Source organism: Orcinus orca, chromosome 11 (genome assembly GCF_937001465.1).
Source record: "Orcinus orca chromosome 11, mOrcOrc1.1, whole genome shotgun sequence".
Taxonomy (NCBI): domain Eukaryota; kingdom Metazoa; phylum Chordata; class Mammalia; order Artiodactyla; family Delphinidae; genus Orcinus; species Orcinus orca.
The window spans coordinates 26,223,689-26,246,668 of NC_064569.1; the positions used below are offsets into that span (position 1 = coordinate 26,223,689).

Genomic DNA, 22,980 nt, shown 5'->3' on the forward strand with positions numbered 1-22,980 from the left:
TCAAGCCCTAACCCCATAATGTCAAAAAGTGACTGTATTTGGAGACAGGGCCTTTAAAGAGGTAATTAAGTTAAAATGAAACCATTTGGGTGGGCCCTCATCAAATCTGGCTCCTGTTCTTGTAAGAAGAGGAGATTAGGACATAAAAGACATACTAAGGACAAGTGCACAGAGAAAAGGTTTTATGAGGACACAGTGAGAAGGCAGCCATGTGCAAGCCAAGCAGAGAGGCCTTGAGAGAAACCAAATTTGCCAACACCTTGACCTTGGACTTCTAGTCTCCAGAGAAAAAAAATTTCTGGTGTTTGAACCACTCAGTCTGTGGTATTTTGTTATGGAAAATCTAGCAAGCTAATATACATAGTTCAACATTACCCTCCCCTCACCAGGCTGAGGTGGTGGCTACCACCTCTAACAACAATGGAGGCCAGTGATGAGCCCAAATGTGGCACCATCTCCTGGGAAATTAGCCCACCCTGTGGCAGAGTGATTACACAGAATCCCCTCCATCATGGAGATGGAGTGACTTGTCCTCTTAGGGATAGACATACATTTCAGGTATAGTTTTACTTGTCCTGCCAAAACCACCTCTGCCAATTTTGTGTATGTTATTCACGCACAGACTCCAGACAGATGATTCACTTTACAGCAAAATAATTTTGACAATGTGTTCATGCCCATAATATTCACCTGTCAAAACATATCCCATCACCCAGAAGCAGCTTCCAGGAGAGAACACCCTGTGAGGTCAGTACCATCCTACACTATATACCTTAAACCAGTAACTAATAAATATTTCTCTGAAGGAAAGCCTGTCATTCATTTATTTCCTCCCTATCAGTGATATGGTAAGAAATGATTGACGTTAACCATCCTGCCCTGTAAACACACTAATGGCATTTACTAGTGAAAGCATTGCATTGGTCAAAAAGTTCGTTCGGGTCTTTCCATAAGATGTTACAGAAAAACCTGGATGAAGTTTTTGGCCAACCCAAAGTGTAAGGAATTCATTATCTAAATATGGCTTTTTAGCAAGATATACTAAATTACTGTCTAGATTTCTTACTGTAAATAAATGTGGAATTTATGGGTTGGTGGACATGACTGGCTGAGTAATGAGAGTTAGTCATGCGGATCTTTCTACCTACCAAATGGTTTTCTCTGAGAACACAAAGTTAAGTGCTCATCTATTACTCCAAGACCAAAATGCATCCCAATGTGGGAGAAAAGGAAAATTAGGAAGATGTATCTGATAGATTTAGCTCCTCTAGGAACAAGTGACACATTTATGTCTGTATCCTGCATGTATCAGTTGAATCATTGATAAAGTCTGGTGTTGGTGAGACCTATGATTCATGTGGGTCTGTTTTGAGAATCCAACTATTTATGGTAGTTCAGGTCTATCCCTTCTACAACTATGGTAAGTACATCTGGGAGCCAAAGGGTTAAAGCAGGAGCAATCCTCTCACTACTACACCTAAATACCTACTGAAGGGTTTTTGCTTCCTATCTACAATTCTTGGGCTTAGTGGATTTAGAGGTTCTAGCACCCAGGAGAGGAATGTGTCTTCCAGGGAATAGAGTCAAGATTCTTGTAAATTGGAAGCTGAGACTTTCCCCTGACCACTTTGAGTTCCTCATGCCACTGAAACACTGGGTAGAGAAGTTGGTCTCTCTACTGGCCAGATTGAGTGGTCCTGATTACCAGGGGAAATTTGGAAGTGGAAGCAAGGAAGACTACATCTAGAACCAGGAGACTCACACGGTGCCTTTCAGTACAGCCACGGCCAATAATAAGAGTCAATGGGAAACTGCGGCAACTTGATAAAGATAGAATCACTAAAGGTTGGCTCACCCCACCAGGTAAACGACTCTGTCTAGACAAGGTGCTGGCAGAGGTAAGGGGATTATAGAATGGGTGGTGGAAGAAAATAGATAAAATTGTCAACTTAGTTTTTAAAGTAAATACAGCAGTGAAGAAATTAGTAAATACATTTTATGTTAATGATTTCCCTCTCTCCTTTTTCCCCCAGTCAACTTATATAAAGGGTTCTAGGAGTGACCAATGTTTTTGGTTTCAGGTTGGAAGTATGACTGAATTGACATCATCCTGTGGTAATACGGTGGTTGACGGGACTCTGTGTGTCTCTGGTGTTGAGGAACAAACTTTTTGTCCAAGAACAGAATGCAGAATGAGGAGTAAAAAGGGTGGAACGTGCTGTGTATTTTCTATTTGCCCCATGGGTCAACTTTCTGTCCATTTCTACCTTTTTCTGTGTCCATGGGATTAAAATATTGTGGACTGCATCAACAGGCTTCCTTGCTCTTTGTTTCTGTATTAGTTTTGTATTGCTGTTATAACAAATTACCACAAACTTAGTGGCTTAAAATAACACAAATTTGTTATCTTACAGTTCTGGCGGTCAGAAGTCTGAAACAAATTTTACTAGGCTAAAATCAAGGTGTTGCCATGGCTGCATTCCTTCTGGAGGTTCTGGAGGAGAATATTTCTTTGTCTTTTCCAACTTCGTAGAGGCCATCTGCATTCCCTGGTTTATGGCCCCTTCCTCCATTTTCAAAGTGAGCAACATAGCATCTTCAAATCTTTCGCTCTGACTCTCCTGCCTCCCTCTTTCACTTAAAAAAGACCTTTACAATGACATTGGGCCCACCCAGGATTTTCCCGTCTCAATATTCTTTATCACATCTGTAAAGTCTCTTGCCATTTAAGTAACATATTCACAGGTTCTAAGGATTGGAACATGGACATCTTGGAGGGTCATTATTCAGCATAACATGGTTTCCAATTAGATTCAGCCAATGGGGGCCACTGACAAGAGAAGAGAGAGCATGAGGAGAATAAGTTTGAAGTATTTATTCTACTTGTTCTCTCCCTGCTGGTCGTTGCATCCTTTTCTGAAGGCCAAGGCTCCTGTCCCGGGTCCCTTTCCTCCAACTTGAGCTACTTTCTTTGCATTCTAACAGTTGCTCTTTCCCCTGGGCCTTTCGGGCCCAATGGTGGCAACTGCTCCAGGTTCTTACTACCCCTGAGAAGCTTTACCATCCTTTCTCGTTTCCTCTTCATCCTGCACACACCATTACAAACAGTGCTTTTTTTGCTTCTCAGTTACCCTGTTGTTTTGGAAGGAACTTGACTCAGAACAGCAGGGCAATGGTGAAACAACTATGTTAAAATTATGGTGAAGATGATGATGTTGATTATTTACTTTTAGATAAAAAATTGTTCCCTTTTGGTGTACATAATCATTAGTCTAGGTTCTTTATATCTCCCTATAAAATATCTAGTTTGGCTTCCCTGTTTCAGCAACACATTTTATAGTCAACCCTAGTAACTGTTCAAAAATCATCTTGTATTTAAATATTCCAACCATTCCACTCCCTTCTTTAAAAACTTGTAGCTTTGTGCAGTGACAGTATCAGAGCCAATGAGGTTTATCCAAGGCGCGATTATTGCTAATTGAAAACTTTTCCCAATACCCTGTCGGGACGACTTGAAAAATAGTGAGCATTGGCAATTTTTGACAGTTTCCACGGAATCTGAATTTAAAAGCAAACAAACAAACAAAAACAACAACTTGTGATGCCACTTCCTCCATTAATGTGAAGTGATTTTCTACCACTTCTAAAACTACTTCTCATTATTCCCTGTATCCTTCCTACTGCCAGTTGGTTGAAAGCATTTATAAGGAGTAGATTTCCTTCCCAGTGCCTTTTCTGCCATAAGCAGGACTCACTTCCCTCTTGTTTAACCACACTCAGAGTCTTCTTTTGCACTAAGACCCAAAGACTGATAATTATCATTGTTCTATATGGAGCTTGTTTTAACATGAGATTAATGACTGAACTGAAGCTGGGGGTTTTGCAGAGAATTTCGGGCATCAAAAATCTGTGAAGAAGGACATCTTTAACGCAGCATCACCTTATGTTTCACCTTATGACCAAACTACCAATCCAGGTCCCAAACGTAAAATGAAATATTAAATTTTTAAAAAGATGTATTATCTGATGCTTAATTGTACCCACAAGAGAAAAGCAAATTAAACTTAAAATGATATAAAAATTTTCACTTTTTGGTTTGGTGAATAATTGATGGGAGTATACATTCGTAATATCTATAAGGAACAAATTGGCAATAGCTCTTATTTATTAATTCTTTAAAAACATTTTTGGCCACTCTGTACAGCATATGGGATCTTAGTTCCTCTATGAGCGATCGAACCTGTGCCCCTTGCAGTGGAAGCACAGAGTCTTCACCACTGGACCACCAGGGAAGTCCTGGCAATAGCTCTTAAAATTGAAAATGCACACATCATTTGACCCAGAAATTCTACTTCTATAAATATTCTCCCAATTGTGCAAGTTGACCTATTACTAAGGATCTTTATCACAGCAATATTTATAATAGCAAAAAGAATGAAAACAATCAAAATATTTTTCAATAGGAAACTGGATAAATAAATTATGATACCTATGCCTAATGGAATACTATGCAGCTATTAAAAAGCCCATTATATGTATTCATTTGGATATATCTTACATACAATGTGGCTATAAATCAGAAAATTACGGGTGACATCCAAAATTCACATAATGGGATAACACAAAGGATCAGATTGTCAAATCAAACTCAACAAACCAGAGAATTACCTAGAATCAAGCTTCTCTACAGTTTCAAGGATACAAATAATCATGAGACACAGGTGAAGTAGGGTAGGATCTGGGACCATCAACACAGCTCTGGCCAAGATTAACAGATGAGGTTTCTAAGCAATGTGTGCATCACATTAAAACAAAAGTCATTTTAATCATGAAGTATCCATTTTATACCCAGGTAGTTACATAGCTTACATGATATTTTCCAGGAAGCCATTTCCTAAATTCATAGATTCCAGGTTTGGTTACCATAAGCAATCATAGACAACTAGATATATTCTGCTAAAAGCATGCCATAGGTAAGGACTCTTCAGCCAGCAATACCACTGGCTTCTTTGCCAGGAGGTCTATTTAGTAGAATGATCATAAGAAAATTAAACCAGATCACCTCCCTTCTTTCTTTCCCAGAAGTGTCTCCTAGAAACAAAAGGGAATTAGTTGCAGACCTGCTGCACAATAACCCTTTCTTTTCCATATATCATTTTAAATATGAATTAAAATTGAGTGGTTCTGAGAATATGAGAATAACATGGGCTTATATTAGTTTAAAGGTCTTTAAAATTCAACAAGACACTTATATGTCTTAAGATACAATTAAAGTCCTTTAGAATTAGAAGAATACATTGAACATATTTTTAGATATACATGGATAAAGTAACAATGCAATCCAAATTTAAGGGACCTATAAACTACTCTGTATATCCAGAAAGTCTTCTGTTCCTTCACCCTCCAAAGTGTACCAAACAACTTTTCTTTCAGTATATTTTTAGCTATATTCTGAAATTTTACTTTTTCCCCCAACACATCCTTGATAATAGGAGCATGTTTCAATATTAAGTTGAACCATACAAAATTCCTGATACTTGATTGTGTTGGCCTACAAAAACAACAATCTCACATGGTTAAACCTAATACTATGTGGACACTACCCTATTTTACATTTTTTTTAAGCAATAAAATTTTTAAAAATTAATTAATTTATTTTTGGCTGCTTTGGGTCTTTGTTGCTGTGCACGGGCTTTCTCTAGCTGCAGCAAGTGGGGGCTACTCTTCCGTGCAGTACATGGGCTTCTCATTGTGGTGGCTTCTCTTGTTGCAGAGCATGGGCTCTAGGTGTGCAGGCTTCAGTAGTTGTGGCTCACGGGCTCCAGAGCACAAGCTCAGTAGTTATGGCTCACGGGCTTAGTTGCTCCATGGCATGTGGGATCTTCCCGGACCAGGGCTCCAACCCAAGTCCCTTGCATTGGCAGGTGGATTCTTAACCACTGTGCCACCAGGGAAGTCTCCTATTTTACTTCTAAATATAAGTCAAATAAAATATGTAAGGAGCCAAATATATAAAGAATATTGTAATGGTACAATAAGACAAGATTTTGAAGAAGAAAACAACCTTGGTTCGAGTTGGGAGACCTTAACTGTAGTTGCTCCTTCACTACCTACTAACTGTAAGTTATTTATCTCTCTTAATTTCAATTCCCTTTCCTCTCAAATGCGAGTTTAAATGTAGATGATTAAACCACAATGAGATACCACTTCACACCCACTAGGAAAGCTATTACATACAAAACAAAACAGAAAATAACAAGTACGGGCAAGGATGGAGAGAAATTGAAATGCTGTGCATTGCTGGAAGGAATGTAAAATGATTCAGCCCTGTGGAAGCAGTTCGGTGATTCCTCAAAAAGTTAAGCATAGAATCACCGTATGATCCAGCAATCCCAGTCATAAGTATACAACCAAGAGAACTGAAAACAGATACTTGTATACTAATGTTCAGGGAAGCATTATTCACATTAGCCAAAGGTGGAAACAACCCAAATATCCATCAGTAGATGAATGGATCAACAAAACATTGGACAATAATATTCAACAAAACAAAACGTGGTATGTATCCAATGGAATATTATTCGGCCTTAAAAAGGAATGAAATTGTGATCCATGCTACAACATGGATAAACCTGAACACATCAGGCCAAATCAAATAAGCCAGACACAGAAGGCCAAATATTATCTGATTCCACTTATATAGGCACCTAGAATAGGCAAATTCAGAGACAGAAAGTAGAATAGAGATTATTAGGGGCTGGGGAGAGGGGAGAATGGGTAACTATTGTTTAATGGGTAAAGAGTTTCAATATGAGATGATAAAAAAGTTCTAGAAAAAAACAGTGTTTGTACAACATTGTGAATGCGATTAATGCTACTGATTTTACACTTAAAATTGATTAAAATGGTAAATTTTGCATCATGTATATTTTATCACAATAAAAATGTAGACAATTAATCATTACTAGTTCTATTATTTTAATTTATACATAATGTTTTTCCTTCATTTTACAGTAGAAACAGTAAAACAATTATTTTTAAATAATTAAAATTAAAAGATAATTTCAAATATTGCTTACTGTCATTCAATTAGAGAAGAAAACACCAAAAAAGAAAAACCCCACACACTTTAAAAAATAATTAATGAAGTGTACTCCATGACATGTGTTCAGTTTTTTCTTATTTTTTATTTTATACATATGAACATAATTATGTTATAAAAATTTTTCAATATATAGGTAATTAATTGTGTAAAATGACATATATCATGAGAAAAAAGAAAAGTTATGTGATAAAAAGAAGAAACAGCAAAAAGTAACTTTGGGGGAAGATTGTAAATTATCTTAAACAATTTAGAAAATTCACAATTTCTTGAGCTGTAACAGCATTAACAGGGAGCACTTAGAAGAAGGATGTGGTTAGAAGGTGTCTACTGATTTGTCAGATAAACATGTCAGATAACACCAAAACAGCCAATATTAAAAGATAGGTAGCAGCTGTCTTGTAATTCTTCACGCTGTTGTTTCATAGATGACTTGAAATAGTCCAAAAGGAATATAATTCCACATTTCAAAGTATTTTCAACAAGTGTTGAATGTTTTATGTAAAGTGGAAATGCAGAGTGTTATGGGAATGCATGACCCAGTGGCAATAAACTTCATTGTGGCCATGAACTATCAAAAGGGGGAATTCTTTGTTCAACAAACCTCATTTGAGTGCTTACATAGCATAGACTCTGGGGTCCAACAGACACTGGGGTCTTCTCTTGGTGCCTCCACTTGAAGCGACATGACTTGGGAAAAGTTACTTAATTTTTCAGTGCTTCAATCTCCTGTCCACAAAATGGGGGTTAATAATGGTCTTGTTAGGATGATTAAATAAGATAACGTATATAAGATTCTTAGTACTATGCCTGGCACATGGTGGACCTTCAATAAATGACATGGCATTATAAGCAATGCACTGTGTAGCAGGTAAAAATGACTTATGTGGCATGAGTTGCAGTTTGAGCCTGTGGTCCGCTCACTCTGGGATTCAGGCAATGTTGCGGGTCTGCTAGGCTAGTGGCCAGGTGTAAGAGGAAGAGAGGAAACTCCTGAAAACCTCTCTTTCCTCCTAGAGGAAGAGAGGGTTAAGAAGGAAATGTTTAGTTCAAGGAAAAGGGCCCAGAGTAAGAAAGGAGAATAACAATGCAGTACTCAGAATATTCTACTGGCCGCAATCTCTGACTATAGTGCAATTAAATTAAAAATTAATAAAAAGATAACATGAAATTTATTTGGTAGTTTAAAATATACCATTAACTAACCCCAAGCAGAAATCATAATAAAGTAAGAAATCTTAAACTGAGTGATAACAAAAATGCCAAATATCAAAACTGGGATGCATCTAAAGCAACACGTAGGGGATTTTTCTTTTCTTTTCTTTTTTTTTCTGGTTTTAAATGTTTATGTTAGGAAATAAGAAAGGCCAGAAATTAATAAGCTTAAGGAGTTTTAAAAATTGAACAATTGAATAAATAAAAGTAGAAGAAAGTAAGATAAAGGCAGGAAATAACAAACTAGAGAGCAAAGACAATAAAGAGGGATCTACAGAGCCCAAAGTGGGTAACTTGAAAAGACTAATAAATTAGACAAACCTCTGGTGAGATGAAAAAAAAAGAGGAAAGCCACACATAATATTAGAATCAAAAAAGGAGGGAATGTAATCACAGATTTGGCAAATATTTAAACAATAATTAAAGAATAATTATACAAATAACTTTACACAAATAAATTTGAAATTTTAGATCAAAAATTCAAATTTTTAGAAAAAAGATAACTTACCAAAACTTATTCAAGAAGAACTAGAAGCTAAATAGTTCTATCATTAGTAAATTACTTCAAATATAAATTTTAAATATTCCCATGGAAAAACATATAAGTCCCTTTAGATTTTACATGCATTGTATTAGATCTTTAAGGAATAGATCATTGCAACCATATGACTCTTCCAAATAACAGAAAAAGAGATAAAGCTCCCGGTGGTGAAGCTGTCAACTGTACACTTAAAATCTTTCTCCCCTTCGTCCAGGGGCAAGAAGGCTACAGTGGGCATGTAGCTGCCCAGCCAGAGACTGTGTTTCTCCCTCTGTTGCACTGAGTTGTGGTTATGTGAATAAGTTCTCCCCAACTGAATGTGAGCAGACATAAGTACAATATCCTTCCCTTACTGCAGCCTGTGTACCCACTCCATGCTCCTCTTACCTTTTCCTGCTGGATGAAACATGGACATAGCTGCAGCTCTTGTTTCAACCGTGCAAAGGGAACAAACTCCTAGGAGATGGCTTATCCTCAAATTGGAAGAAACCTAGGTTCCTGAATATCTACAAGGACTAGAGCCACCTGGCAAGATGGGACACCCATCCTTGATTTTACATATTAAATGGAAAACTTTATTAAAATGAAAAACATCTGTGCATAAAGAGTTACTTTTTTTAAAAATGGAAAAGATATGCCATAAATTGAGAGAAGATATTTGCTACACGTATAATACATAAAATATTAGTATTCAAAACGTGTTTTGAAAATCGGACAAATCAGTAAGAAAAAGGTTTTTAAAAAAATGGGCATACGGACTTCCCTGGTGGTGCGGTGTTGGGAATCCACCTGCCAATGCAGGAGACACGGGTTCGAGCCTTGGTCTGGGAGGATCCCACATGCCGCGGAGCAACTAAGCCCATGCGCCACAACTACTGAGCCTACAAGGCACAACTACTGAGCCCGCGTGCCACAACTGCTGAGGCCCCGGGTGCCTGGAGCCCATGCTCCACAGCAAGGGAAGCCACCACGGCGGGAGGCCCGTACACCACAACGAGGAGTAGCCCCCACTCACTGCAACTGGAGAGAGCCCGCGCGCAGCAACGGAAGACCCAACAAAGCCCCCCCCCCAAAATGTAAATAAATTAAAAAAAAAAGACCACCGGAGCTTTAAAAAAAAAGGGGTGGGGCATAAGCTACAAACAGTCATTGATATTGATAAGGTTCAGGACATGCTACCCCCAAATATAGCACCTTGGCATTTTGAATATCTTAAGCTGAAAGAGTTTGAGAAAACATCAGAAGCAGAAAGATCACTCTGGTCTCCTCCTTCCTTGCCCTTCCTCTCCTAAAACAGGTCATAAAATCCCCCTGTGAAAGGTGCCCTCCCTATACCCTGAGGAAAGGAGTATCTTTATCTCCAAAGAGGAAGGCACACTAAGAAGAATGTAAACAAACAGGCCTTGCTAATGTCTCCCCCAGTTTACTACACTTACCTCATACTCCTTACCTGTCATATTCCTCCACAACTATCCACTCTTCATTAAACCTACCATAAAAATACTGTTTCTCTGGGTCTTCATTTCCTCATGAAGGCTCCCCTGTCACATAAAACTTATATTAAATAAATTTGTACGCTTTTCTCCCGTTAATCTATTTTTGTCAGTTTTATTTTTAGACCCAGCCAGGGACCTTAAGAAGGTTGAGGAAAACTTTTTCCTCCACTACACTATTCAACTTATATATCCTTGTCAGCAAGTATTCAACTAAATATATATTAAATATCCACAGTGTTTTAGGCATTACTCATGGTGCTGGGGATACAAAGGTGCACTCATGGAACTTAAATTCCTGTAGATATGCAACTCACAAAAGTGAAGAACACAAATAGCCAATAAATGTATGAAAAGATTCTCACTGATTATCAAAGCAGCAATCAGTTTTAAACCCACCATAGTTGCAAAAAATGTTAAGTTAGATAATACCAAATTGGGGGGAAATTTTGAAGCAAAAGATCTCTTATATACTACTGGGGGTGGGGTGCATGATGGAGATTGCAAATTGCTAAAGCAAAATTGAAGGACACAGTGATAATATTTAGTAAATTTGAAGATGTGCTTACCTTGTACCTATATTTTCATCCCTAGGTATGTACTGTTCACCCAAAATAAAAAGCTGTGATGGAATGAGTATAGTGTGATACCACTATATAAAATAAAAACCACACAAATGATGCATCTGTATATTGTGAAATTATACAATATGTAATGGAATGAAAGAACACAAAATTCAGGGTAGTACTTAATTCTGGGAGGGAAAGGTGAGGATGCATATAAACCAGGGATTGAAGTGCATTGGTAGGACTTCCCTGGTGGTTCAGTGGTTGGGACCCAGCGCTTCCATTAGAGGGGCCATAGTTTCAATCCCTGGTCGGGGAACTAATATCCTGCAGCCACGCGAAGTGGCCAAAAAAAAGATTGGGACTATCCCAAATCCAAATATGATCAGAAAGGCACGATTGGAATGTTATTGTAACTAGAAAGCTGAGGTCTAATGAATGGTATTTCATTCTCTCTACAGAAGGAATGTTTTTAACAGTCTTGAGATGATCTGTAGGGTATCTATAAAAAGGAAGCTGCAGAACAAGAAATTCTCATAGAATCTGGAAAGTATGCAGTGGAGAGGATTCTAGACCTGTTTGACTAGATTGAGAACCAGGTAATGTGCTTTCAGAGTAACATCTGGCATGCTCATTGATAGTAATATTTATCACGGTAAAATGACAAACATAAAAGCAGAAATCTCTCTATATAGGTCCTATGCACCATAAGGGATTATGTCTGTTTTGTTCACTTTGTGTTCTCAGCACACAGCACCAGGCTGAACACATAATTATTTAATGAAAGAATGGTTAAAGGAATCTCTTGAGTTTGGGATTCAATCAACTTTGGGTCTATCTAACAGTTTAATTTCTAAGCTAAAGATCACACCTTGAAGTGGATGGCCCTGCCATGATAGCATGAGGAGCCTGTGCACAGGCCTGCTTGCCCTTGAAGGGTGGCAGAATATGCCACCCTAACATATGCTTTTTTGGCTATAAGGATTATTTTGAGCTGAAGGTACTTGAAAAATATCAAATGCAGGAAAGGGCTTTCTCTGCACTCCCCTTACCTGCCTAAAGACAAATCCTCCAAAAGAAACTCAATTGTCATAAATCTCCTCCCCAGGAGTTTCATCAATCAGGTAGGAATGACTCTTATCACAGGAGAGGAGGCCAGAAGATACACTTGTCATACTATCCATCTCCTATCTACTCTTTTAAGGGCCCATTCATCTTTTCTAAAAATCGTTTACTCTCCCCTAAGAGACCTAATCCTCCTTCCCTTTCCTTTGCTAAGACCATATATAAGCTCCTCAAATCTCACTATTTTGGGTACTCATATTTTCCCCCTGTGATGTCCTCATGCTCATACTACTAAAAAATTAATAAATTTGTAGGCCTTTTCTCCTGTTAAACTTCCTGTTGTCGGTTTATTTCATAGACCCAACTATCAAAGCTAGAAGGGTAGAAGGGAAGTCCTTCCTCCCATACACTTATTCAGGAACAGTTTAATTCTTCTCTCTCTCCCTCCTTCTTCATTTACTCTCTTCCTCTCCCCTCTTACCTCCTTCTTTCCCATTCAAACCCAGGGCATTCTTTAAATTATAACACATTCAACTTGTGATTCAGAAAATGCAAAGGAAGAGAATTTCAAAAGAGGAAGCTGCTGAATCCATTTCCTAATGATATGCATATGAAAGACTTCAGTAGTTAAACCAGTTCATTGCTTAATCTTATGACTTGCCTAAATGTTCTGAAAACAGTTTGGCTATTGGTGAATGAGGTTTACAAAACTATAGACTTTACAGATATGTTTCTGGTGGAATGCCAATGGGAGGCCATATGGCTAATGAAAAAAGCAGTAGAGGCATTCTGGCTTAAGACGGTGAATAGAACACATCAATGTAATTTTGCTCCCTCCCTGAAACTACAACAGTGATATCAAAAAAAAGAAACAGCAAAGACATGAAAGCACAAAGATGGGGACAACAAAAATAAATTTCTGGAAGCTGGAAAGCAAATATTGCAAATTAACTTAGAAGAACTGAGAAAGCTGAATTCTATAGCAAAGGCGTAGAAAATTGAAAATAGACATGATTATATCAAAGAATTACCCACAAACACAAATCCTTTCCCTAACTCCTTGCTACTGGATGACTATTTCTCCCCGACTCAAGTAGAAACTCTAGGCACAGTTAAGGGCGTTGGCACTATGCGAAAGTGAAGGTTTGCATAGTCACATGCATCCTGCTTGATAAGGCTCCACCTCCTGCTCCACAGCCCTCATCAACTATTCAGCCCCCAAACCAAGGCAGTCAGATCTTTACCCTCTAGGCCCAAGATTGGCACACCTTCCCCTGGGGAAATCTGGGCAACCCAAGACAGACGAAGTAGAGAAACTGACATTTGGGATTATCCAACAAATAAATGGCCCTACAGTAAATTTAAAGAATACACGAGTTCTCTGTGTACTCAGAATTTCCAGTCATCTCTTTAGTCTACCCCTCTCAATCCTGAGCAGAAAAACAAGATTACCAGAACTCTAGAGAAAGTCTTTTATTATGCAAGATAAAGACCAAACAAGCAGAAAAAGGCACCTTGAAGAAAACAGACTATGTAGATGAAAGAAAACTTTACATAATTTGTGTTCAGTCAAAGCTTCCCAAAATAAACCACCAAAGAAATTTGTTATCATTGCAACAATAAACACCAAACTTAGTTTGTTAGAAATATGCCAGGCAAGGGAGACACTGGCCAAATGAAACCAGTCAAATGGACTCTCTGAGAACTTTATAAAGTTTTGTTGGGGAGGAGTTAGTCAAAGGACGGAAGTTAGCAAGGGGGGGAGGGGCAGGAAGGAAAGTTAGGCAAGACAGGAAAGAGGTGATCAGATTGCAAGTGAGTTGAGTCTCTGACTGCTTTGATAAGCTAGGCAAGGCTGTTTGTGAAAAAGTCTGTGGCTTTATCTTTCCTGAACACATGGGTCCAAGCTGAGCTGTTGATGAAATAATTTATCTGTTTTGCAAGTTGTGGTTTCTGTACAGTTTTTCTGTGTTTCAAGTTGTGGTTTCTGTAGTTTTTCATTTCTTAGTCCTGAGAAGTAAGAGAAGATATTGCATCCTTAAAACAAGAACAGGGTATTATTTTTTAAAAGCGGAACATTCATAGAACAAAGAGGTTTTGGAAGTTAAAAATATGATAAGAAAAAACTGAATAAATGACAAGGAGATACGAAATAGGAGAAAAAAGATAAGAAACTTATACCAGTCTATGAAGTTCAGCAGCCAGACAATGGGGTTTCCAGGAAGAAAAAACAAAACAAAACAAAAAACAGAGGGGAAGAAATCAACAGTGAAAAAATTCAAGGGAATTCCCTGGCAGTCCAGTGGTTAGGATTCTGTGCTTTCACTGCCTAGGGCGTGGGTACAATCCCTGGTCGGGGGAACTAAGATTCCATAAGCCGTGTGGCACAGCCAAAAGCAAAACAACAACGACAAAAAAAGAAATAATTCAAAGAAAATTCCCAGAACTGAAGGACCCAAATTTCCAAATTGAAAGAGCCATCATAACAGATTAAAACTGTCCTACGCCAAAGCATATGATTGTAAAATTTAAAACATTTAGGACAAAAGAAGAGATTCTCAAGCTTCCAGAAAAGTAGGTGAAAGGGGACAAGGGAGAAAAAAAAGGAAAAGGAATCAGAATTGCTTTGGACTTCTCAACAGCAACGTGGTGTAGAGAAGGAACAAGTTTCCCTTGACCCTCTGAGGGTCCCTGACTGGATTTGAAAATTAAACTGACAAAGACAGATTTACAGGAGAAAAGCATACAAATTTTATACAGTTCTTACAAGTACATGGGAGCCTTCACGGGAGAATAAAGACCTGAAGAAGTGATCAGAGCAGAAGGCTTATATACCTTTTAGACAAAGAAACATACATTTTGAAGAACTGACAAGACAAAGGGTTTTGGGCTATGAGTGGTAAATAGTGAAGAAGTAACAAGGTTTTTTATACAGGCTTCCAGGCCCCTAATTCCCTGTCTCTAGTGATAAGAACATCTTTCTCCTGATACAGGGAGAGTACCTAGAAGATTTATCTCCTTCTTTTTGGGAAAGTGTATGCCAAGGTGCCATATTTTGGGGTAGCACATCCTGACATACAGTAATGCTTTAAAAATTCTGAAGGAAAATTTATTCCAGCAGAGAACTCTATTCAACCAAATTATCAAACAGGTGCTGGTTTATATAAAGACTTGCAAAGAGTAAGAAGAATACTTTCCATATGCCCTTCCTAAGGAAACTACTGAAGGATATGTGAACCAAAATGATAAAACTGAGAGAAAAGCAGGTGTGAAATATAGGAAACAGGAGAGAGGCAAAGGGGTACCTGAGATGATAGTGACAGAAAATCACAGGGTGAAAACCAGGCCACAAGTGTAGAAAAAGCAACTGGCCCAGACTGGGAGCAATGTAACTCAAGAGACAGATGTGTTGAGAATTATCCTCAAGATACCTACTGCCCTATTTAGCCTGAGGTCAAAATCTTGTCTGCACTTGGCTTGCTTGTATCACTTGTGCTTCTGCCTCGCTGCCTAGATCATCTGAGAATCATTTTATCCCATAGAAGTGTTCTGCTTTAATCTATTCCTGAGATCTAGATGTAGGCCACAGTTAGCTAGAAATAGAAAATATAGAGCACTCCAAGCTCCCTGACCATATTCCTGCTGGATGTCCTTTCCTGGGCCTACACCACAATCTTTTGTATGTTTTTCAGGACTCATGACCCTGCCCTCATATTGCCCCAGGTGAGGTTCTTACAAACTCTCAGAAGACACTCAGTTCTGATTGGGGATTTTGCACCAAACAGTGGCAATGTAACATTTTCTTATCCAGATTCTTGCTATCTTGTGTTCTTGCTACGCAGTGTTTCACAACCAAAAAGTAGAGCGAATGCTTTCTTAATGAATGATGAATGGTCCCCCAAAACTGAATTGCCGAATATCTGGGATCTTGTTATTGCCAGCATAATGAAATGACCAGGTGCGTCTGCAGTTAGGTTGCTGAGAATTCTGGGGAACGAGGAACTAATTGCCAGTTACTCTATATCATAATTGTCAGTAAAAGGTTTTGTCCTTATATTGTTTAGACACACAAAGTAATTTATGAAAGTTATAAAGAAAGGAAAGGGAATGATTAACATATAAATCAGGAAAGAAAGACAAGGAGAGTGTTTACTTTGGGAGGAAGGGAGGAAGATTCAGGCAACTTACCCTGGTAAAATCAGGACTTTCCTCCTTAACTTGCAATTCTCCAATTACTTCCTAAAGGAACACCAAAAAGACCCAGTGATCAACCAAAGCTAAGTTTATTGGGCTTACTGCAATAAGAAAAGACACCACACAGCCTTAGTAGTATCTCAAATGGACAAAGACTGGAGACAATATTTTTAGGGTTTTACGGCCAGTGCAGGGGGACTTTATGATGGGTCTCCCAAAGTAGAGAGTTTAATGGGATTAGACAAAACAGCATACCCCATAATAGCTTCGAATTGTTTAGGAGAGCCAGATGAGGGCCTTGAGGTAAGTATTGACCAGTAAGCTTGATGAATAAGCTATTTTAGTTGGTTCCTAGTTTTGTTTTCTATGAATAAATATTTCTATGAAAGAGTACGTATGTTGTTTTTGTTTATCCTAGCATTGTTTAGCACAAAGGCAGGAAAGAATGCTTCATCTCAGAATTACTTAACACCAAAACAGAGAAGTATGTTGGTTTTGTTACTGAACTCTAGTTCACGTGCCTGATGCAGAGTGAGGCCAAAAAAACCAAACCATTGAACTTCGGAGCAGAGAAAGATTTATTGCAGGGCCAAGCAAGGGGAACAGTGACTCCTGCTCAGAATCCCCAAACTCCCCAATGGTTTTTGGGGAGAAGTTTTTACAGGCAAAATTTGGGGCAAGGGTGAAGCCGAATCCAGCCTCTGTACCCCAACACCAAGTTAAATCTAAGAGACAGACTTTTGGGTGAAGTAGAAAAGACTAGCTTTATTGCTTTGTCAGGCAAAAGGGGCCACAGTGGGCTAATGCCCTCAGAACTGTGTGTCCCCCACCTGGGGGGCGGGGGCGGTTAGTGAGGCGTTTTATAGTAATAATACAAAGAGGACGTGATCAGCTCATGGACATTCTTCTAACTGGTTGGTGGTGAGGTAAGTGGGAGTCAGCATCATCAACCTTCTGGTTCCACCCCGTCTGGGGTCTACATGCTTGTGGACAGCATGCAGATAACTTCTCTCACCTGGTAGGGGTTTCAGTATCTGCAAAACAGCTCAAAGATATTGCTATATATATGCCTTGAGGGGGAACCAGGACTCTGCCTCAAGGCTGCACTATTGTTTCTTGACTGTTCCTCCCTTGTCTCTGCATCCCCTCCCTTCCCTAATTAGCAATTATTTGAACCTTCCCATTGGAACTCCGGGAAGATCATGGAGGCTGAATGAAGCCTATTTCCCGTAATGAGGAAATGGGGGATACCGAAAGGCTATTTTGCCCAGGAGCTTGCCCAGTAGCCCCACAGGGTCCTGCTCGGTTTCAGGGGCTGCAGGGTGTCTGACTTTCCTCTGATTGGTTGGTGGTGAGGTAACAGAACAGTGTTCCAGGAATATCAGTCCTCAGTCTCTGGTTTCAACCAGTCCAGGGTCTCAGCCTGTAGTTACCATCCTCCACCAGGGTGGGGGCCTTAGTTCCTGTATAAGAACTCAAATATACTGTTTTATGTATATTCTTGAGGAGGAACCAGGATCCTGCTTTAATCACTGCACTATGGTTTCTTGACTGCTTCTCCTTTGTTTCTGCATTCCCTCATTTCTTTGATTAGCAACTGTTTGAACCTACCCTTTGGTACTCACGGAAGATCTAGGAGGCTGAAAGGATGCGGAAAGGATTTGTACCCACGAGGGTCTCACAGGGGCCTGCTCGGTTTCAGTTTCAGTTATCATAACTATTGTCTAAGATCCAAATAAGATAGAGACTGAAGAAAGTTAGGATATTTTTATTGAATATGTAATTCCCTTCGGCATTACGGAAGAAGATCGTAACCAATCTCAAGTCTGACTCAGAGTTGGAAACCTTTACAAATATTTTTCTAGATGAGTCCCTGATATCTTCTACAATAGCAATAATCCAATTCAAGCAAGCCTCTCCTTGACCTTAACAGCCAACAATGATAAACACTCGTCAGGGTCTTAAAGTAAGACCACAAGAATACAGATGAGAAAAGAGAACACTACATTTGCTGGCAGCTGGAGGGTCAGTCAGAAGTTGAGATGGTTGGGACTTCCCTGGTGGCACAGTGGTTAAAAATCCACCTGCCAAAGCACGGGACATGGGTTCGAGCCCTGGTCTGGGAAGATCCCACATGCCGCAGAGCAACTAAGCCCATGAGCCACAACTACTGAGCCTGCACTCTAGAGCCCGTGAGCCACAGCTACTGAGCCTGTGTGCCACCACTACTGAAGCCCACGTGCCTAGAGCCCATGCTGCACAAGAGTAGCCACCACAATGAGAAGCCCACAGCAAATGAAGAGTAGCCCCCACTCACCGCAACTAGAGAAATCCTGCACGCAGTAAAAAAGACCAATCACAGCCAAAAATAAATAAATAAAATAATAAAAAAAGAAATTGAGATGGCTCACCGCACTCCCACTCCCACCCCTCCTGTTAGTTAGAAATTTTATGGGTTATACAGGACATGAAGGAGTAAGAAAACAATGTAATGTGAGAGGTGAGGCAAATGTTCTGTTTCTTGTTATCCAAGATAGGTGGCTTAAGGGTTAGCCAGGTCCAGTTTAGCAAGGAACTTATAATTTAAGCTAGTCCTGAAGAATACATTCCTTTTAGCCAGAAAAATTAGTGCTTTAACCTGGGGCCTGCAATTCTGTTATGTAAAAGCTGTGATGGGGCTCAGGGTTAAGCTGCCCCTAAAATATGTCAACGTGGCATATTGATGATTTTAAATTAAAGGTACTTGAGAAACAGCCAGTGCAATAAGAACACTCTGACCCTCCTCTCTGTCCCCTTGAAAGCTGGAAATAAATCTCTCATGTGAAAGGCACCTCCCTGCACCAGGAGGTAGGAAGACATCCTTATTGCCAGAAATAGGGAGCTCAGGGCCCAGAAGCCTATGTAAACAAATTCTGCTTGATTTCTTCACTAATTAGTACCCAAGCTGAAGCTACTTTGTCTTGTCAGTTCTTCACAAATTTATTGCTTCTTTGTCTAAAATGTATATAAACAGCCTACTCTGGTCAATTCTTGGGTCCTATATCCATGAAACTTCCACACATATGAAATTAAAATTTTTCTTCTCCTTAATCTGTCTTGTGTCAACTTAATTATTAGACCATCCAAAAGAACCAAGAAGGGTAGGAGGAAATTCTTCCTTCCCCAACAGTTGTAATAGATTTTAATACAAGTTAAAGAACATCAAGTGCCATGGGAGAAAAAAAAAAAAATTTTGCTATTTGTTTTGGGGTCCCCTATTCATTTGGTGGTCTACCACAGACAATCAAGCTTCTAAGTGCCCATGAGGACATGCTAAAATCAAGAGTTCTGCATTGTTTATCCTGATTTAATACTAGAAAAAATTATGACCATTAATTTCCTGAAGTGTACCTCTTTTTTTTGCCTTTTTTTTTTAACTGAAGTATAGTTGATTTACACTGTTGTGTTAGTTTCTGGTGTACTGCAAAGTGATTCAGTTCTCTCTCTCTCTCTCTCTCTCTCTCTCTATATATATATATATATTTATATTTTTATTTATTTATTTATTCTTTTCCATTATAGCTTATTACAAGATATTGAATATAGTTCCTGTAAGGTCGGATCTTAACAAACGGCACCGCAAAACAGAGGAAAGCTTCAAGTGAGCTTTATTAGGAAGCGCCTCCCAGGCGAGGTTCACTGGTCCGAGAGAAAGGGGCCAGAGAAGTCGCGCCCGGGTGAGGGTTGGGCAAGATTTTATAGGGGAAGAAGGGAAAGGGGTGTGGTGAATCTGGGAGGGCACAGGGTATTCCTTATTTGGTGGTCTTTTCGGGTATCCTGGGGGACCGTTAGTCCCACCCCTCGAAAGGCCGGAAGACTGGGCCGGGTTCAAAGTCCCCAGGTCAGTCCCTGGAACTGGGTGGTCCGGAATGTCTCCAGGGCAGTTTCTGGAACTGGGTGGTCCGGAGAATTTCGGTCTGATGCAACCTGTGAATCTGATTGTGTTCCCCTGCCTCAGGCCAGTTGGCCTTACAGTTCCCTGTGCTATATAGTGGGACCTTGTTACCCATTTTATACATAGTAATTTGTGTCTGCTAATCCCAAACTCTTAACCCTCCCTCCCCCTTTCCCCTTTGGAAACCATAAATTTGTTTTCTATGTCTGTGAGTCAGTTTCTGTTTTGTAAATAAGTTCATTTGTATCATATTTTAGATTCCACACATAAGTGATATATGATATTTGTCTTTCTCTGTCTGGCTTACTTCACTTAGTGTGATAATCTCTAGGTCCATCCATGTTGCTACAAATGGCGTTATTTCATTCTTTTTTATGGTTGAGTAACATTCCATTGTATATATGTGCCGTATCTTCTTTATCCACTCATCTGTCAATGGGTATTTAGGTTTCTTCCATGTCTTGGCTATCGTAAATAGTGCTGCTATGAATACTGGGGTGCATGTATCTTTTCAAATTAAAGTTTTCTCCAGAAAGTTTTCCCAGGAGTAGGATTGCTGGATCATATGGTAACTCTATTTATAGTTTTTTTTAAGGAAGCTCCATACTGTTTTCTGTAGTGGCTGCACCTGAAGTGCAGCTTTTGAGCTAAGACTTAACTCTGAACTTTGAGACCTGCCTGATCCCTTAAAGCTCCAATTTGTGAAAAATTACAAATTGTTAAAAGGGCATTTATGCTGAATTTTTTCAAAGCATGAATGTTAATCCAAAAATGTCAAGTGTCTGGGACTTCCCTGCAGTTTAAGTATCTGTGCTCCAATACAAGGGGCACGGGTTTGATCCCTGGTTGGGGAACTATGATCCCACATGTCCCGTGGCACTGCCAAAAAAATAAAAAAAGTCAAGTGTCTTCTGTACTTTAAATAAATACTCTCTCAGACAGAATCTTCATTCCTTTTTTTTTTTTTTTTTTGGCCTTTGCCACATGGCTTACAATTCCCCAACCAGGGATCAAACCCGGTCCCTGCAGTGAAAGCGCCAAGTCCCAACCACTGGACGAGGGAATTCCCTCCATTCTATTTTGAAATCATCATACCTTAACTGCATTTAAGAGAGGAACCCTTCTGGGAAGGGCTTCATGAAGGAGTAAGAAAGGCAAAATGTAAGTGGGACATGTACCATATTTGAAGTTACCTTCAATCAAAGAGCAGGATGAGAAAATCATAATTTGCCTGTATTTGGCATTCATGTTGTTTCCATATATGTTTTCCTCAAATAAATTCACATCATATGAAAAGAGCTTTGTGTGCTGTTTTCAAGGACAGATGTGGTGGGTAGAGAATGACTCTTCAAAGTCTAACTTAAATCAAGGCAGAAAAATGAGTTGCAGCTGTTTGGATGACTTTCCTTCAAATCTATGAGCTTGACATTATTTCGCAGTGCTATAGAACGGCTTCTAAAGTTAGAAGTTCAAATTCTTGTTTTGGTTCAAATTCTTGTTTTGGTTCAAATTCTTGTTTTGCCATTTAGTTGCTGCCTGATCTTGGGACAATTACTTCACCTTTCCGAGCCTTAGTTTTTGCATCTGATAAAAGGGGATAAATAACAGTATCTATGCACTGTGTCACTGAGAACATTAAATGACATGAAGAATGTAAAACAGTTAGTACCTTGCTCAATAAATATTAGTGATAGTTTTAATGACTCCCCAGTGCTATCCTAAAAATGTAAAAGATAAAACTCTTTAAGATGGCATTTCTTAAAAGCCTTTCTTAATCTGGCTCATCTCCCCAGTTTCATCAAACTGCACATAGTTTCCTCCACAAACTATAGTGTTCCTTGAGTCCTGGCCTGGTATTACTTCCTCTCTGAAGTCTCCATTGATTGGGTTAAGGTGCTCCTTGTGTGTACTTATCATAACTCCTGATCATACCTTTCTATATCTTTGTACTTATGACTTGGTTTGTTTGAATGTTGTGAGCTCCTTGAGAGCAAAGATTATGTCTTATTCATATTTTGAACCCAAGAGGTTAGTGCAGTGATTTGTAAATGGTAGATATTCAATGAGCACTGGATAATAGAATAATGAATGAATAAACAATGCTCAGACAAACTACTTCCAGGTTCTAATCTTTTGTTTTGCAGGCCCTGGACCTCATTTATTTGAACATTCAGGAACAAACAAGTTTAAGGGAACTGAATCACACTAAATAGACTCTCAATGTAGTATATAAAACAGAATGCAACTTATTCAAAACTAACTCCTATCAATGTGATGGAAGAAACATTCACCTACTGAGTTCTGAGGAAGGCATTCTGGCTTATACATGATTTGGTCTGAACCAGAAGAACCTATCTTATGGCCTGTCAAACACGCATTGTACTTCTGCGTTAACCGTTAAAGAAAAGAATGCATTATCCAGAGGTAAAGAATGTCCACTTTGGGGACTTCCCTGGTGGCGCAGTGGTTAAGAATCGGCCTGCCAATGCAGGGGACATGGGTTCGAGCCCTGATCTGGGGGAATATCCCACATGCAGTGGAACAACTAAGTCCTTGCGCCACAACTACTGAGCGTGTGCTGTAGAGCCCATGAGCCACAACTACTGAACCCATGAACCTAGAGTATGCGCACCACAAAGAAGAGTAGCCCCCACTCGCTGCAACTAGGGAAAGCCCGCACGCAGCAACGAAGACCCAATGCAGCCATAAATAAACAAATAATAAATAAATAAATTAAACCTTACTAAAAAAAAAAAAAGAATCTGCTTGCCAATGCAGGGGACACAGGTTTGAGCCCTGGTCTGGGAAGATCCCACATGCCACGGAGCAACTAAGCCCGTGTGCCACAACTACTGAGCCCATGTGCACAA

At 39.3% G+C, this 22,980-nt stretch overlaps 1 non-coding gene across 1 annotated transcript; it reads left to right on the forward strand.

Moving 5' to 3' along the window:
• The first annotated feature begins 3,417 nt into the window (after positions 1-3,417).
• On the forward strand, positions 3,418-3,558 carry LOC117201747 (U4 spliceosomal RNA). Its single transcript, XR_004483836.1, has one exon. It is a non-coding gene; the product is annotated as a U4 spliceosomal RNA (small nuclear RNA).
• Positions 3,559-22,980: the final 19,422 nt, after the last annotated feature.